Source organism: Pinus tabuliformis, chromosome 3_1, assembly GCF_031772625.1.
Source record: "Pinus tabuliformis cultivar Carrire ecotype Pingquan chromosome 3_1, CPIR1, whole genome shotgun sequence".
Lineage (NCBI taxonomy): Eukaryota > Viridiplantae > Streptophyta > Pinopsida > Pinales > Pinaceae > Pinus > Pinus tabuliformis.
This window is the reverse complement of record NC_142301.1, coordinates 660,320,003-660,326,486: the sequence shown is the minus strand read 5'-3', so window position 1 is coordinate 660,326,486 and position 6,484 is coordinate 660,320,003. Positions and strand designations below refer to the sequence as shown.

Genomic DNA, 6,484 nt, shown 5'->3' with positions numbered 1-6,484 from the left:
TTGTTCCCATTTTGCTTCAGACTCTTCTAGGTTTTCACTTTCTTGTTTTTTTGGACATCTATTTGCAAAATGACCGTATTCATGACATACCTTGCATTTGAACGGTATCTGCTCATAGTCCAGCTATTGTATGTGCATCCATTGATCTACTTTGATCTTTACTACCTCCGGAAGGCCTTTCCCTAGGTCCACTTTGACACAAATCCTCGCACATGCATGCATGTTCTCTTTTGGTTCACATATGTCAATATACTTCCCCACAACATTCGCGATGGCCTTGACAAATTCATCTCCCAAGCAATGAAGAGGAAGGTGAGGAAGTCTTACCCATACGAGCACAACGCTGGGAGCATCCATTTCAGGGTCGAAGTCAGGAGTCCATCTTTTTAGATACAACCCCACCATGTCCATGAGGTATGGGTCATTTCTAAAGATTAAGTCTCGATCTTCCTTTGTTTCAAACTGAAAGGTGTAATACCCTCTTCAACAAAATCTTATGGAGATTTTTTTGCTTAATGAAGAGGTCTGGTTCCTTTCAACCCATTTTTGAACCAAACGAGGGGATGGCCATAGTCCTGTAAACTGGCCAACCAATCCCCTTTCTTCTAGAGACAACGCCGTCTGAAGAGGTAGAGACAAAGGGAGAGAGATCTCTGGGATATCTTCGAGTTTCTTCACAAACTTGGATGTCGACAGTCTGGTTTTTGGAGGGCCAATGGTTGAGATCAAGAATGCAAAGGCATCTACATTTTCTTTTTGCTCAGTCTGACTTCCTAGAGGAAGATCTCCATCCTCCAGTGGCTTCGGTCACTCCATGGACACATCAAAAGGCCGTTGTGGGTTGATCTGAATGCAAGGTAGTTGAGGCCTTTGGGCGCGCCAGGGGAGCTCACAGGAGCACATGTGCAACAACAATTTTTTAATGTGGGGAACTTTAAGTTAACTACGGATTTCTAATGGGATCTGATGCATTAATAATAGTATGAGGATGCATATGTTGCTATAGCTTGATTAAATTCATGGGTTATATTTGTTATTCATACGACTTGAGCTTAATAAGGTTCATTTAGGTTTTAACACCCTTGTTTTCATCCCTTAACCTGGTATATTCCTCAAGACCCATTATTTATTCATAACTAACCTATACCATTTAGAGGTGATTGATGCCCTACAAAGGTCATATGTGATGATTTGAGGAATTGTCGTCCATGATGCCTAAGCCAAAGAAGTAAGGCTTAGTGCGAGGGGTTCTCGTTAACCCTCCATTCCCTGGTTATAGTCAAGGACCCTAGACCCATCCATGATTCCTAATACCTTGCAGTGGCATTTTTATTCTAGTTGAACGCCAAATACTCATTATAGAGGGCATGCCTCATAATTTCTAAGAAATATCACTTCTATCAAAAATCAATGTAATTGCAAGGAAAGGAAGGAATTCTAAGACATATCGTGATCATTGTGGTGTCAACACAAACATCCTTCTTGACAAGTTATGATATTTCACGATTATTGAACAAGGTGTTCATGTAACCATGAATAGTTGCAACATGTTATCCTTGTCATTCAATGGTCAATCTTGCTTTTGCAAATGAAAATAAATTAGAAGCATTAACCAAAATAGAGCATCAATGCGTCTAAAAAATTGAATCACAAATCTAATTATGAGTTAATAGATTAGAACAAAATTTGGGTTATGAAATGAAGAATATCTAATTATATTTCCGATGATAAATGAAAGGAAAGGGAATCAAATAAAATCTAATTATAAAGTATTAGTATGCAATTTAGATAAAGAGCAAAGGATTGATATGTGACTTAAGTATAAATTGAAAGAGTTACTCACTTGATCTATAAATGAGATACAATCCAAGCTACACTACAAAGTTAATGAAACAGGGGCAACATGGTTGAATTATTGGGCCCTTCTCAACCAACATCACATTTCTTGAGAGGGAACTAAATCACACGCAGGATTTAACCAAAATCACCTCTCGAAAAAAAACCAACAATGGAGTTTTATTAATCTATCTAAAAAATACATAAGAAAATACAAAAGTTCCTAGCGATTAGATCAATTGAAATATATATTTAGAACATTATACTATAGTTACTCATTTGACTGATGGATCTTTACAATATGCAAGGGTCGAGTTATATAGTTTTTACATGGCGAATGTAACAAGCAGGTGTATTCCATGAATACCCTGTGTTTGGCATAGCAATTATGAATACATATAAAAATAAATCATGTCGGGTAAACTTAGTGGATTCCCATGCAATTTTAGAATTTAACCCAAATTACACAAACTGCAAATCATTGGAGGCATGTGAATTTGTGTGAACTATTGCATAGGACCAATTACCTTATTTAAATGGTCCATATTGAGGTTTGTTGACTGTGATGTTTACTAGTGACTAATTTTTCCTTCAATAATCTTGGAGTTGATCCAATGAACACAAGAGCTTCCTAAAGGTGCCAGAAAGAAAACCCATGTTTTGTTTCTTACTTTGGAGGTCCACAACCATATCAACCATGGATGGGGATTATTGAATGTTGTGTGGGTTACAAGGCTTGGATTAAAATCGCCATTAGTGCTAAATAATATTAATTAATCCCTTTAAATCATTAAAACATTGGAAATAATAATAAATAGTTAACAAGTTACCTTGTATCGCTTTAGGTGCAATTTTTCCCATTAATGGCATGGAAAAGATTATAATATTTCAATAAGAGCAGAGTTTATAGGGTCAAAAGGGGGTTGATTAATAATGATGATAGCATCAATTTAGAGCACTCACAATAAAATCAATAATGTTGATAACAATGAAAAAAATGATCAATAACCATGAGAAAAACAACAACAATGAGTATTTTTCATCATTGTGATCACATTCTTCACTTTCGTTATTAGTCATTGATTTTTATCATTGTTATCATCATCATTGTTAGGTGATTTATATGAGATAAATTCCATTACATTTAAATGCCAACCCGGGGCTTGTAAGCTTGCAAGATGCATGCACAATATGTGTGGGATCAAAGCTCATGAATCATTCTAGTTGTAAAGAAAAGGAATCATTCTGTAATATAATCAAATATGAAGAAACTGATTCATGAAGGAAACCTAAGACGATCTCATTTTCTTCACATAACTGATAGTAAGTGTGACCAGAATTCAATTGCTCTAAATATCATGTCTAGATTGCTTATATATGCACGAATATGACTATAGTATGATCTTGTGTTCTATGCCATTTAGTGAATTTATAAACCATTTGTGTCCAAAGGAAATTAAATCTTTGATGAACAAACTAGATTCAAAAGTCAGTGACTAGTTCTTTGTTCTAGACCTCCTTATGAGGCATAGGAAGTAGTCTTTGACTTAACAACTTAAGTGTTCTTGCTATAAAAACGAGGTTAGATTTGAGCATTAGATAATTATAGATATTGTTCACAATCAACTGAAACATATCACTGAAATGTGAAATAAGGTATCGTTTAGGAAAAGTATAAAGGCCGTAATAAAATTGATTGCTAATTTCTTTACAGCTAACCTCCCAAAGGGATTTGAAGTACAATTTTTCACCTTGATTTTTCTTGTACATGTAGAAAGTGATTATTCATTTATCAAAATATGACTATAATAACTCTGAATTGCATTAAATTATAGTAGCACAAAAGAAAATGCAAGAGACAACATATCAAACCAAATGAAGACTATAAATAAATGGGTAAATATATGAAAAAGAAAGGAAAAATAAAATGCTACAATTTACCTAACTGTATAGCTACAAAGATAAAATCAAGTGCTACAATAAGATGATCTAAATGCTACAATATAAAACCCAAATCAAAATTGGAAACTAATTTAAGTAAAAAAATACAAAACAATGGGATGTTACTTGGGTCGAGGTTTCCTTCCTGACCTATGAAACGTGCTTGGAGGAAAATTAGATCAAGTCACAACCAATGAGAAATGTCTTTGGAAATCAACCAACCTCATATATTAAATATCATACCTCTAATTACAGAATAATAGAGCTCAATTCTTTGGACTAAAAGAGCATGTTGAATTCATTTCCCCAATCTTGGAATTGGGAAGAAATTACAAAATACCATTTACTCAATCTGAAAGAATATGAATCAATTAGGTATCTTTGAGAATAAATTACAACCTAATTTCTAACCATAAGCCAATTTTATTTTGCCTATTCTGCGAATATGAGCATAATTTGTATTTGCCTGTTTTTTTTAAATATGGGCACAACATGAAATCTAGGAAAACCTTAATTAAATAACCAACCATTAATCTCAAATCATGCCTTATTTTGTCAAATGGCCCTCACCTTACTCAATTTGGGGCATCCTACCAAGAAACCCATGTTCTATATCCTTTAAGATTCACCTTCATTCGCACATAAATCACCTTCAAAGATCATTTCTTGGAAATTGTTGCCAACTTTGACCATAACCATGAGTTGGAGGCTCATACATGCATCCTAGGTGCACTTTGAGTATCAAAAAATCATTATTATCGAGGGTACTAGCAAGAAAACCCCTATTCTAGCAAGGGTACTAGGAGTGATTAATTAATAAATAAAAGACGATAATAAAAAAGGCTGTGATTAATTAATAAATAGAAGAGGATAATAAAAAAAGCTGTGATTAATTAATAAATAGAAGAGGATAATAAAAAAGTGCTGTGATTAATTAATAAATAAACGAGGATAATAAAAATAAAAATAAAAAGAAAAAGAAGCTGTGATTAATTAATAAATAAACGAGGATAATAAAAATAAAAAGAAGCTGTGATTAATTAAATTAATAAATAAACGAGGATAATAAAAATAAAAAGAAGCTGTGATTAATTAATCAATAAAAAAATTTGGACCATTTCTCGATTTGTGCGTGTCATCCTTGCGCAGGGGCCATGCTAATCTTCTCTGTATCGTTCCAATTTTATCGGATGTCTCCGAAGAGACACTAGAGACTGCACTCTACTTCATTATCCAATGTCTAAATGTATTTCGCGTTACGCATGTGGGAATATATTGCGACGTTCCACGCCTTCCCTTCCGTCTTTCTGTATGTACGTGTTACCAATAACAAGAAGCCGATGATGTTTGTGTCGAATAATATTCATTCATTGGTTTGCGTGAGATTTGGGGTTTGAATCTCAGTGGGAATTTAGTATTATCATCAACTATGCGCTCTCACATTTACATTTTGTGGTTTGCAAGACGGTTACCATAATTGTTACAGCGAGAGCGTTTGCGGTCCAACGGTTACGGTTAGGGTTAGAGTAATAGCCTGCTAGCTTCCTTCCTTCCTTGTGCGGAAGGTGAGTAGGCGCAGGTGTTTGCCGCAAAGCGTTTGTAGTCCAACGGTTAGGATAATTGCCTTCCAAGCAATAGACCCGGGTTCGACTCCCGGCAGACGCATCGGTCCTTGACCTTTTTTTAAATTTGTATTAGGTTGGATTCCAATACAAATACATACATTTAAATCCCAGAAGATCTCCGCTCCGCGATGTTACAATGAAAAAAGTAAAATCCGATTCCAGCTCTGTCCTCCCTCATACATACAAAAACGGTTTTGCCGCGATGAAAAAGGAACAATCCGATTCCAGCTCTGTCCTCCCTCATACAAAAACAAAAACATTAACATTTTTAAAACCCGCAATGTAAAATTCCGTTGCCGGGACTCGAACCCGGGTCTCTCGGGTGAGAGCCGAGTATCCTAACCAGCTAGACTACAACGGAGCTGTGATCGCTTTGTGCATGGACGTTTCTGTGAAACCCAGAGCCACATCCATCACTCACTCTACTCTAATAATAGGTTGCCTCAATCTACCAAAAAGGAGAAGTATGGACTTACCGCACCGCATAAAAAGAAAAACAAACACAAAGTGCTCAAATCTTATTTCGCACCGCATTAAAAGAAAAAGAAAAACAAAAACACAACACAACCATTGGTTGTGAAACAGAGCAACGAGGTTCCACCGAGATTTGAACTCGGGTTACTGGATTCAGAGTCCAATGTCCTCACCACTAGACCATGGAACCACATGAAATGCCAAGCATAAATTATCCCAACAATTCCCCATACGAATTTTGCAATGAACAGAAATTGATATTGATGGCACCACTACTTCTCAGATTCACAAGCGTGCTTTGGCCACACATCTTACAAACTTAATTATTCCCATTCCCATTCCTATTCATGTGTCGCAAATTTTGAAAATCGTGTGGAACTAACCGTTGTAAAAATCCCAAATGCGCTTCTGTCCAACGAGTGCCTCTCTCTCATATTAAGGTTTGGAACCTTCACCCAATAATAATGGTAATCGTAATCGTGCACAATAAATAACATAACCCAATATTATCGCAAAATTTTGCCATTCGGCTTAGATTTCCATTTCGTTCATCAAAAATATACACACAAAAAAGGCTTTTTCCTCACTTCTATCTTTCCCATCTGATG

The 6,484-nt window shown here is 35.6% G+C and overlaps 4 non-coding genes across 4 annotated transcripts; 1 reads left to right on the top strand and 3 right to left on the bottom strand.

Annotated features, from left to right (window-relative positions):
- Positions 1-4,880: 4,880 nt before the first annotated feature.
- LOC149188832 (U6 spliceosomal RNA) lies at positions 4,881-4,983 on the bottom strand. The gene has a single exon (XR_016256619.1). It is a non-coding gene; the product is annotated as a U6 spliceosomal RNA (small nuclear RNA).
- Positions 4,984-5,370: 387 nt separating this feature from the next.
- On the top strand, positions 5,371-5,442 carry TRNAG-UCC (transfer RNA glycine (anticodon UCC)). Its single transcript has one exon. It is a non-coding gene; the product is annotated as a tRNA-Gly (tRNA).
- A 248-nt stretch (positions 5,443-5,690) lies between these two features.
- TRNAE-CUC (transfer RNA glutamic acid (anticodon CUC)) lies at positions 5,691-5,763 on the bottom strand. Its single transcript has one exon. It is a non-coding gene; the product is annotated as a tRNA-Glu (tRNA).
- A 231-nt stretch (positions 5,764-5,994) lies between these two features.
- On the bottom strand, positions 5,995-6,066 carry TRNAQ-CUG (transfer RNA glutamine (anticodon CUG)). The gene has a single exon. It is a non-coding gene; the product is annotated as a tRNA-Gln (tRNA).
- Between the last annotated feature and the right edge of the window lie 418 nt (positions 6,067-6,484).